The following is an 11,193-nucleotide window of genomic DNA, read 5'->3' on the forward strand; positions in this document are numbered from 1 at the left end:
AGCTGGATTTAGAAAAGGCAGAGGGACCAGAGATCAAATTGCCAACACCTGTTGGATTACAGAAAAAGCAAGAGAATTCCAGAAGAACATCCACTTCTGCTTCACTGACTATGCTAGAGACTTTGACTGTGTGGATCACAACAAACTGTGGAAAATTCTTAAGAGATGGGAATACCAGACCATCTTACCTGCCTTCTGAGAAACCTGTATGCAGGTCAAGAACTAACAGTTAGAACTGGACATGGAACAATGGATTGGTTCAAAATTGGGAAAGGAGTAGGTCAAGGCTGTATATTGTCATCCTGCTTATTTAACTGATATGCAGAGTACATCATGTGAAATGCCAGGCTGGATGAAGCACAAGCTGGAATCAAGATTGCCAGGAGAAATATCAATAACCTCAGATATGCAGATGACACCACCCTTATGGCAGAAAGCAAAGAGGAACTAAACCTCTTGAAGAAGTTGAAAGAGGAGAGTGAAAAAGCTGGCTTAAAACTCAACATTCAGAAAACTAAGATTAGGGCATCCGGTCCCATCACTTGGGAATGGAAACAGTGACAGACTATTTTCTTGGGCTCCAAAATCATTGCAGATGGTGACTGCAGCCATGAAATTAAATACGCTTGCTCTTTGGAAGAAAAGCTATGACCAACCTAGACAACATATTGAAAAGCAGAGACATTACTTTGCCAACAAAATCTGTCTAGTTAAAGCTATGGTTTTTCCAGTAGTCATGTATGGATGTGAGATCTGAACTATAAAGAAAGTTGAGCACCAAAGAGTTGATGCTTTTGAACTGTGGTGTTGGAGGAGACTCTTGAGAGTCCCTTGGATTGCAAGGAGATCAAACCAGTCAATCCTAAAGGAAATCAGTCCTGAGTATTCATTGGAAGGACTGATGCTGAAGCTGAAACTTCAATACTTTGGCCACCTGATGTGAAAACTGACTTATTGGAAAAGCCCCTGATGTTGGGAAAGATTGAAGGCAGGAGGAGAAGGGGATGACAGAGGATGAGATGGTTGGATGGCATCACTGACTCAGTGGACATGAGTTTGAGCAGACTTGGAGAGAGCCACTGATGGACAGGGAAGCCTGGCATACTGCAGTCGTGGGGTTGCAAAAAGTCAGACATGACTGAGCAACTGAACAACAAATAACAACAATGCCAATATCTCCTAGTAATGCAGGAGAAAATATATGTAGAATTTTCCTGATATATTTGACTATGAGGTCAGTTAAGATTAAGCTCGACTAAGAGTGACAGAAAAAAATGTAAATTATCAGCATCATAACATCTTAAATTAGATAAAAGTTGGTTTCTTTCTTAAGTAAAATTCCAGAGATAGATAGTCCGGAGCTGCTTCAGCTCTTTAGGGTGTCAAGCTTCCATTGTTAGGACCACCTCATGGTCCCACAGGGCCCCTCCATCTCCAACTTATACATCCATATTCTGTCTGGCAGGAAGGAGGAAATGGAAAAGAGAAGAGAAGCCCCTTTCCTTTCAAGGACACATCCTGGAGGTTGCAAAGTAATTATACATGACAACTTATTGATCAGAACTTAATTCCATGATGACATCTACCTGAAAAAGAGGACAAAAAATGTAGGCTTTATTCTATGCAGCCAACCATGAGCCTGGTTAAAATTCTACTGCTGGGACTTTCCTGATGGCACAGTGGATGAGAATCTGCCTGCCAATGCAGAGAACGTGGGTTTGATCTATGGTCTGGGAAGATCCCACATGCTATGGGGCAACAAAGCCCACATGCCACAACTGCTGAGCCCGCATGCCCCAGAGCCCATGCTCCACAACAAAAGAAGCCACGGCAGTGAGAAGCCAGCACACTACAATGAAGGGTAACTCCCACTCGCTGCATAGAGAAGAGCCTGTGCGGCAACGGAAGACCCAGTGCCTCCAAAAAGAAACTTAAAAATTCACTTCTATAGAGGATGAGGAGGGGGACCATGAACAGTCTCTGCAACAACCTTGAAATTTTTTATTTCATGAAACACTTCACAAAATAAAGGTGTGGAAATGTTGATGTATATTGATCAATTTTCTCAGTATATTCTTAACTGCTAGGAATCAGTGTCCAAGGCAGTCCACTGGAAGAGCCTGAGAAGCCGGACTGGAGAGTTGATTTACTAAGGCATTCTAATAGGAACCAGAGCATGAAAGGGAGAATTAATGTTGCTTCATTTGCATCTAGCAATTATAATTTACTTGAAAGCATAATGTTTCCTCAAGCACTTGGGAAGCCATTTCTTTGAAATGTAATCGTCAAGAAAGAATTCTCTCCCAGTTTCAAGTAGGAGCCTAACTTCAGTGGGCACCTTCCTCCAAATTACAAAATGACCTCATTACCTAAAGATAATGAGAACTTTGTTTTTCCTTTGATTAAAAGCAATTAGCTAATGCAGAGGTCACCTCTATTATCAGATGCATTTAGGTGATCTCTGTGTGATAAACGGTGCCAAGTTCTCTTTTCTGGGGGCTACTTAAAGTTTACCTTGAGAACATGTATGGAATGGGTTGTTACCTGCCTGGCTATGTAAAAGGGTGAGGTTTCTTTCTGTTTTTGTAGTCTCGCAGTGGATTGCCTGTGATGCACATCACATTCTGGTTTAATGTTACATAATAATAAAACTGTTATCTTTTTCCTCTACTTTGTGGAGAACCTTTCTTGGTTGGCAGAAGGTTTTTTTTAAAGTTGATATTTCTGCAGCATTGTCCTCAAACTCATTTATGTTCTCTATTGCAAGCAACAGACTGTTGTAATTTGACTTCTTCCTAGCTTCAGGTCGTTCGTGGGCAGTCTTTGATGTTGCAGCTATTTAACTCCAGTCTCTGCCCTCATCGTCACATGGTGTTCTCTGTCTGTCTTCATGGCCATATTCTCCTAAAGACACCAGTCACATTGAAGTAGGTCCCCACCAACTCCAGTATGACTTCATCCCCCAAATAATAACACTGGCAACAACCCTATTTCCAAATAAGTTCACCTTCTGAGGTTCAGAGGCTTCAGCTCAGTTTAGTTGCTCAGTCGTGTCCGACTCTTTGAGGCCCCATGGACTGCAGCACGCCAGGCCTCCCTGTCCATCACCAACTCCCAGAGTTTATTCAAACTCATGTCCATTGAGTTGATGGTGCCATCCAACCATCTCATCTTCTGTCGTCCCCTTCTCCTCCTGCCTTCAATCTTTCCAGCATCAGGGTCTTTTCAGATGAATCAGTTCTTTGAATCAGGTGGCCAAAGTATTGGAGTTTCAGCTTCAGCATCAGTCCTTCCAATGAACATTCAGGACTGATTTCCTTTAGGATGGACAGGTTGGATCTCCTTGCCGTCCAAGGAACTCTCAAGAGTCTTTTCCAACACCACGGTTCAAAAGCATCAATTCTTCGGTGCTCAGCTTTCTTTACAGTCCAACTCTCACATCTGTACATGACTACTGGAAAAACCATAGCTTTGACTAGACGGACCTTTGTTGGCAAAGTAATGTCTCTGCTTTTTAATATGCTGTCCAGGTTGGTCATGACTTTTCTTCCAAGGAGCAAGCGTCTTTTACTTTCATGGCTGCAGTCACCATCTGCAGTGATTTTGGAACCCCCCAAAAATAAAGTCTGTCGCTGTTTCCAGTTTCCCCATCTATTTGCCATGAAGTGATGGGACCAGATGCCCTGATCTTAGTTTTCTGAATGTTGAGTTTTAAGCCAGCTTTGTCACTCTCTTCTTTCACTTTAATCAAGAGGTTCTTTAGTTCTTCTTCACTTTCTACCATAAGTGTGGTGTCATCTGCATATCTGAGGTTATTGATATTTCTCTCAGCAATCTTGATTCCAGCTTGTACTTCATCCAGCCCAGCGTTTCTCATGGTGCATATAAGTTAAATAAGCAGGGTGATAATATACAGCCTTGATGTACCCCTTACCCTATTTGGAACCAGTCTGTCGTTCCATGTCCAGTTCTAACTGTTGCTTCCTGACAGCTTTATATATCTAGTTTGAGGGGACACAATTCAACCCATAACACTTAGTAAGAGCCATCAAAAGATAAAGTTACCCTCCTTGGCCCTGCCAGATACTTCAGTCTCCAGGTGTTAAGGTGCTAGCCAATATTTTATTCAGTTTATTTTTTAAACTGAGAAAAATTCTCCAAGGTAATAAAAGTAATAAGGTAATAAAAAACTGATATAAAGAAGTAGGCTGGCAGTTGAGGTAAAATCTAAAACTTTTAATTACTAAGGATCAGGCTGGAGGACGTGGTTTCTACCTATGCAGGCTTCCAACAGTGAAGGACGTGGTCTCTATATATGCAGGGCTTCCAACAGTGAAGAATCTGATTCATCCACCCAGTGACAGGACAGCAAGATCACACATATGTCACCGATGTAATAAAGATACACCCAAGTTTGATCTTGGCCCTGGTATTTTGCTGAAAGATCCATACAGATGTTACTTTCACAGCATTTCTCATGTCCTAAAACCTGTGGGTGATCAAAGATGGTCTGATCTAGTCACAGGGGACCGTCATAGATGATCAGTGTAACAGTGACAGTAATGTAAACAAGAGATGCGAACAAGAGATATTACTTGGGTTTATAACTGATCTGAATAAATATTTGGATATTCCTTTTTAAATTATGGGCAAGCAGTCAAAATTGAACTTGTGTTAATATTCTTATTATTAAATTCTGGGAAGATGACAGTTGTGGGAGTAGCAAGCTTTTGGATCTTCCCAAATCCCAGTATACAGAAAACTGTGAAATTAAAAAAATCAGTGGACAACATTTACAACAAAACAAGGTAATGAGGGATTCACTGTGAATCCCAAAGTGCAAACTGGCAAGAACCACAAGATCAGCACATAATTAGCAATTGTTCAGGTGAAAGAAGAGGGAGGCCAGGGGACGGATGACAATCTGAAAATTGTTGTTCAGTTACTAAGTTGTGTCCAACTCTTTGCGACCTGACTGCAGCACGTCAGGCTCTTCTGTCCTCTACTATCTCCCAGAGTTTGCTCAAATTCCTGTCCATTGATTCGGTGATGCTATCTAACCATCTTATTCTCTGTTTTCCCTTTCCCCTTTTGCCTTCAATTCTTCCATCATCTGAGTCTTTTCCAATGAGTCAACTCTTTGCATCAGCTGGCCAAAGTATTGGAGCTTCAGCTTCAGCAACAGTCCTAATGAATATTCAGGGTTGATTTCCTTTAGGATTGACTGGTTTGATCTCCTTGCAGTCCAAGGGACTCTCAAGAGTCTTCTCCAGCACCATGGTTCAAAAGCATCAATTCGTCAGCACTCAGCCTTCCTTATGGTCCAATTCTCACATCCATACGTGACTACTGGAAAAACTATAGCTTTGACTAGACAGACTTTTGTCGGGAAAGTAATGTCTCTGCTTTTTAATATACTGTCTAGGTTTGTCATAGCTTTCCTTCCAAGGAGCAAGTGTCTTTGAATTTCATGACTGCAAGACACCAACTGCATGTCTTCAAGAAAACTGGAGATATCAAGGGAACATTTCATGGGCACAATAAAGGCTGGAAATGTTAAGGACCTAACAGAAGCAGAAGAGATTTAGAGAGGTGGCAAGAATACACTGAAGAAGTATAGAAGAAAGATCTTAATGACCTGGATGACCACTATGGTGTGATCAGACCTCCTGGAATGTGAAGTGAAGTGAGCCTTAGGAAGCATTACTATGAATAAAACTAGTGGAGGTGCTGGAATTCCAACTGAGCTATTTTAAATCCTAAAAGATGATGCTATTAAAGTGTTGCACTCAATATGTCAACAAATTTGGAAAACTCAGCAGTTGGCCACAGGACTGGAAAAGGTCAGTTTTCATTCCAGTCCCAAAGAAGGGCAATGCCAAAGAATATTCAAACTTACAATTGTACTCATTTCACTTTCTAGCCAAGATGCTCAAAATCCTTCAAGCTAGGCTTCAGCAATACATGAACCAAGAACTTCCAAATGTACAAGCTGGGTTTAGAAAAGGCAGAGGAACCAGAGATCAAATTGCCAACATTCATTGGATCATGGAGAAAGCAAGGGAATTGTAGAAAAACATCTAATTCTACTTCATTGACTACATTAAAGCCTTTGACTGTGTCAGTTCAGTTCAGTTCAGTCGCTCAGTCGTACCTGACTCTTTGCGACTCCATGAATCGCGGCACACCAGGCCTCCCTGTCCATCGCCAACTCCTGGAGCTTACTTAAACTCATGCCCATCGAGTCGGTGATGCCATCCAGCCATCTCATCCTCTGTCGTCCCCTTCTCCTCCTGCCCCCAATCCCTCCCAGCATCAGGGTCTTTTCCAATGAGTCAACTCTTTGCATGAGGTGGCCAAAGTATTGGAGTTTCAGCTTCGGCGTCAGTCCTTCCAATGAACACCCAGGACTAATCTCCTTCAGGATGGACTGGTTGGATCCCCTTGCAGTCCAAGGGACTCTCAAGAGTCTTCTCCAACACCATAGTTCAAAAGGATTAGTTTTTCAGTGCTCAGGTTTCCTCACAGTCCAACTCTCACATCCATACATGACCACTGAAAAAACCATAGCCTTGACCAGATGAACCTTTGTTGGTAATGTCTCTGCTTTTTAATATGCTATCTGGTTGGTCATAACTTTCCTTCCAAGGAGTAAGCATCTTTTAATTTCATGGCTGCAATCACCATGTGCAGTGATTTTGGAGCCCCAAAAAATAAAGTCTGACACTTTGACTGTGTGGCGCACAGCAAACTGTGGAAACTTTTTCAAGTGATAGGAATATCAGAACACTTTACCTGTCTCCTGAGAAACCTGTATATGGGAATAGGAGACACCAAAATCGGCTACCAGATACTCAGGAGGTGGTGGGATAGTGAGAGCAGCGGCAGGAATGAGAGATCTACCCCTTGCTTAGCATGTGAGGCAAAGGGCCTGCAATCAGCCGGGTTAATGGGCTTAGAGCATGCCCCTCCCACCTTCCACAGGGCCCTTCACTCTGGTAAAATGGTCAGAACTGAATCAAAATTGACCAGGAAGGAACAATAAGATGAAGTAAAGAGAAGGTCCAGATAAAAGTAAGGCAGACAAATAGAGGAAGAAAAACTCAGAAAAATATTTTTTACATTAAAAAAATGTACTTAACACTACAAGAAACAACAGGAGTTGCTAGAACAAAATATTCTGATAGGAAAACTAAATTCACATAAAAATGTTTAACAGAAAAATGTCGAGGTCAAATCCAAAAGGTCCCATGTGTTTTCAATAAAAGTCTTATTTGAGAATTTTTACATCTTGTGAGGATGAATTCAACTACCATTTTTTAAACTAGGAATAAAACTACCCATAGAACCCAACAATCCCACTACTGGGCATATATCCTGAGGAAACCATAATTAAAATGACACATGTATCCCAATGTGCACTGCAGCACTATTTACCATAAGTAGGACATGGAAGCAACCTAGATGTCCCCTGACAATGAACGGAAAAAGAAGCTGTGGTACAAATATACAATGGAGTATTTCTTGGTCATAAAAAAGGAACACATTTGAGTCAGTTCTAATGAGGTGGATGAACCTAGAGCCTATTACACAGTGTGAAGTAAGAAAGAGAAAGATAAATATCATATATTAACACATATATATGGAATCTAGAAAGATGGTACCGATGAACCTATTTTCAGGGAAGCAATGGAGATGTAGACATAGAGAACAGACTTGTGGACACAGTGAGAGAAGGAGAGGGAAGGACAAATTGAAAGAGTAACACTGAAACATATACATTATCTTACATAAAATAGCCAGTGGGAATCTGCTGTATGATGTAGGGAGCTCAAATCTGGTGCTCTGTGACAACCTAGAGGGGTGGGATGGGGTAGGAGGTGGGAGGAAGGTTCAAGAGGGAGGGGACATATGTCTACCTGTGGCTGATTCATGCTGATGTATGGTAGAAACTAACAGAATATTGTAAATCAATTATTGTCCAATTAAAAAAATAAATATATCATTTTTGCTTCCTTAAAATGTCGTGAGAAGGAATGAATTCAAAATCCAGATAAATTACTTTCAATTTTGACATAAAAAAGAATGTAAAGAGAAAGGAGATGGAATACATTGTTAGAAAAAACATTTAAAATCCATTTCAATTTTACTAGTCAACTTTTAATTTGTGACTACTAAAATTATTTTAATAATTCTAAATTTTAAAATTATTTTTCAGATTTATTATAGATTCTTCATTCTTTCTCTCATGGCAATGTTTGGTTTTGACCTTGACTTCAGCCAAATATATATACATATATAAAATATTTCATCAGAAGAGAGATATTCTGCCATTTACCACAACATGGATGGACTTGAGAGCACTATGCTAAGTGAAATAACACAGACAGAGAAAGACAAATATTGTATGGCATCACTCATATTGTAGTCTACAAAAGCAGAATTTGTAGAAAGAATAGAATGGTGGTTATCAGGAGCTAGGGGGTTGGGTGAACTGGGGAGATGTTGTTAAAGGGCACAGACTTGCAACTAGAAGATGAGTGAGTTCCGGACAGCTTAATGCACAACATAATGATTGCAGTCACCTGACAATATTACATATTTCATTGCTAAGAGACTCCATCTTAAATGTTCTCATGACAAAAAGTTAAATGATAATGTGTGTCATGATAAGGATGGTAGCTTAAGCAATGGTGCTAAACATACTGTAATATGTAAATGAATCAAATCAACACATTGCATGTGTTGGACATTATATCTCAATAAAAAATGACTGTGGGTCATCAGTTTGCATTGGATCCAGTGGGAGGTCTTTCTGCTGGTTTTGTCTGGGTCACACACACAGCTGTAGTCATCTGCGGATGAGTTCTGCAGGTGAGCTCTCTTACACAGCTGATGGTTGGTTTTGGCTGTTGGTTGAGGCTTTCTCTCACGTGTTCTCTCATTGTTTGGAAGTCTAGATAGGGTTTCTTCATGCAGCGGCAGCATTCGAGGGGACTAGTGCAGAAACTGCAAGGCTGCTGGAGGCAGAGCAGTTCAGAAGCCACAACCTAACACTTGCACTGCAATCTGTTGGTGAAAGGAAATCATATGGTCATCCCAGATTGAAGGGGAAGGGTGGGGAAATTAATTCCACCTCCTGGTGGGAGAAGAGGCTGAGTCACATTACAAAGGGCCTGGGGAGGGAGGAATTATTGTGTCCCGCTTTGTAAACAGTCTTCCCTAAATCCATGTCCTTTTCTGGGACAGATGAGTAAAGAGGCAGAGAGGCCAGCAATGCCATGGGACTGGGGCCTCTGAAAATGGGAGAAAACAGCCAGAGTGAGGTAGAAATGTCTATCCTTCCCACTCAGACCACAAACTTTAATATTTTATTTATTTATTTATTTTCACTGTAAGCCTTTTATTTATTTATTTTCCATTTATTTTTATTAGTTGGAGGCTAATTACTTTACATTATTGTAGTGGTTTTTGCTGTACATTGACATGAATCAGCCATGGATTTACATGTGTTCCCCATCCTGATCCCCCCTCCCACCTCCCTCCCCCTCCCATTCCTCTGGGTCATCCCAGTGCACCAGCCCTGAGCACTTGTCTCATGCATCCAACCTGGACTGGCGATCTGTTTCACACTTAATAATATACATGTTTCGATGCTGTTCTCTCAGATCATCCCACCCTTGCCTTCTCCCACAGAGTCCAAAAGTCTATTCTATACATCTGTGTCTCTTTTTCTGTCTTGCATATAGGGTTATCGCTACCATCTTTCTAAATTCCATATATATGCGTTAGTATACTGTATTGGTCTTTATCTTTCTGGCTTACTTCACTCTGTATAGTGGGCTCCAGTTTCATCCATCTCATTAGAACTGATTCAAATGTATTCTTTCTAATGGCTGAGTAATATCCCATTGTGTATATGTACCACAGTTTCCTTATCCATTCATCTGCTGATGGGCATCTAGGTTGCTTCCATGTCCTGGCTATTATAAACAGTGCTGCGATGAACATTGGGGTGCATGTGTCTCTTTCAGATCTTGGTTTCCTCGGTGTGTATGCCCAGCAGTGGGATTGCTGGGTCATATGGCAGTTCTATTTCCAATTTTTTAAGGAATCTCCACACTGTTCTCCATAGTGGCTGTACTAGTTTGCATTCCCACCAACAGTGTAAGAGGGTTCTCTTTTCTCCACACCCTCTCCAGCATTTATTACTTGTAGACTTTTGGATAGCAGCCATCCTGACTGGTGTGTAATGGTACCTCATTGAGGTTTTGATTTGCATTTCTCTGATACTGAGTGATGTTGAGCATCTTTTCATGTGTTTGTTAGCCATCCGTATGTCTTCTTTGGAGAAATGTCTGTTTAGTTCTTTGGCTCATTTTTTGATTGGGTCATTTATTTTTCTGGAATTGAGCTTCAGGAGTTGCTTGTATATTTTTGAGGTTAATCCTTTGTCTGTTTCTTCATTTGCTATTATTTTCTCCCAATCTGAAGGCTGTCTTTTCACCTTGCTTATAGTTTCCTTTGTTGTGCAAAAGCTTTTAAGTTAAATTAGGTCCCATTTGTTTATTTTTGCTTTTATTTCCAATATTCTGGGAGGTGGGTCATAGAGGATCCTGCTGTGATTTATGTCGGAGAGTGTTTTGCCTATGTTCTCCTCTAGGAGTTTTATAGTTTCTGGTCTTACATTTAGATCTTTAATCCATTTTGAGTTTATTTTTGTGTATGGTGTTAGAACATGTTCTAGTTTCATTCTTTTACAAGTGGTTGACCAGTTTTCCCAGCACCACTTGTTAAAGAGATTGTCTTTTTTCCATTGTAAATTCTTGCCTCCTTTGTCGAAGATAAGGTGTCCATAGGTATGTGGATTTATCTCTGGGCTTTCTATTCTGTTAATATTTTAAAATAAAAGATTCCTATCAATCCTTGAATAGCAATTTCAGACAATTTCAGAAAGTAACATTAGTTCTAATAACGTTATTCTCTGCTTATAATTGTGTCTCTTTTTCTTGGCCGCACTGTATGAGATATGGGGCCTTAGTTCCCTGACCAGGGATTGGAAACATGGAGTCCTAACCGCTGGACTGCCAAGAGAGACCCTTTGCTTATAACTGTCTCTTTTAATCTTATGATATTGCTTATATGTGGAATCTAAAGAAATGACACAAATGAACTAATATACAAAACAGAAAT

This window comes from Cervus canadensis, chromosome 1 (genome assembly GCF_019320065.1).
Source record: "Cervus canadensis isolate Bull #8, Minnesota chromosome 1, ASM1932006v1, whole genome shotgun sequence".
Taxonomy (NCBI): domain Eukaryota; kingdom Metazoa; phylum Chordata; class Mammalia; order Artiodactyla; family Cervidae; genus Cervus; species Cervus canadensis.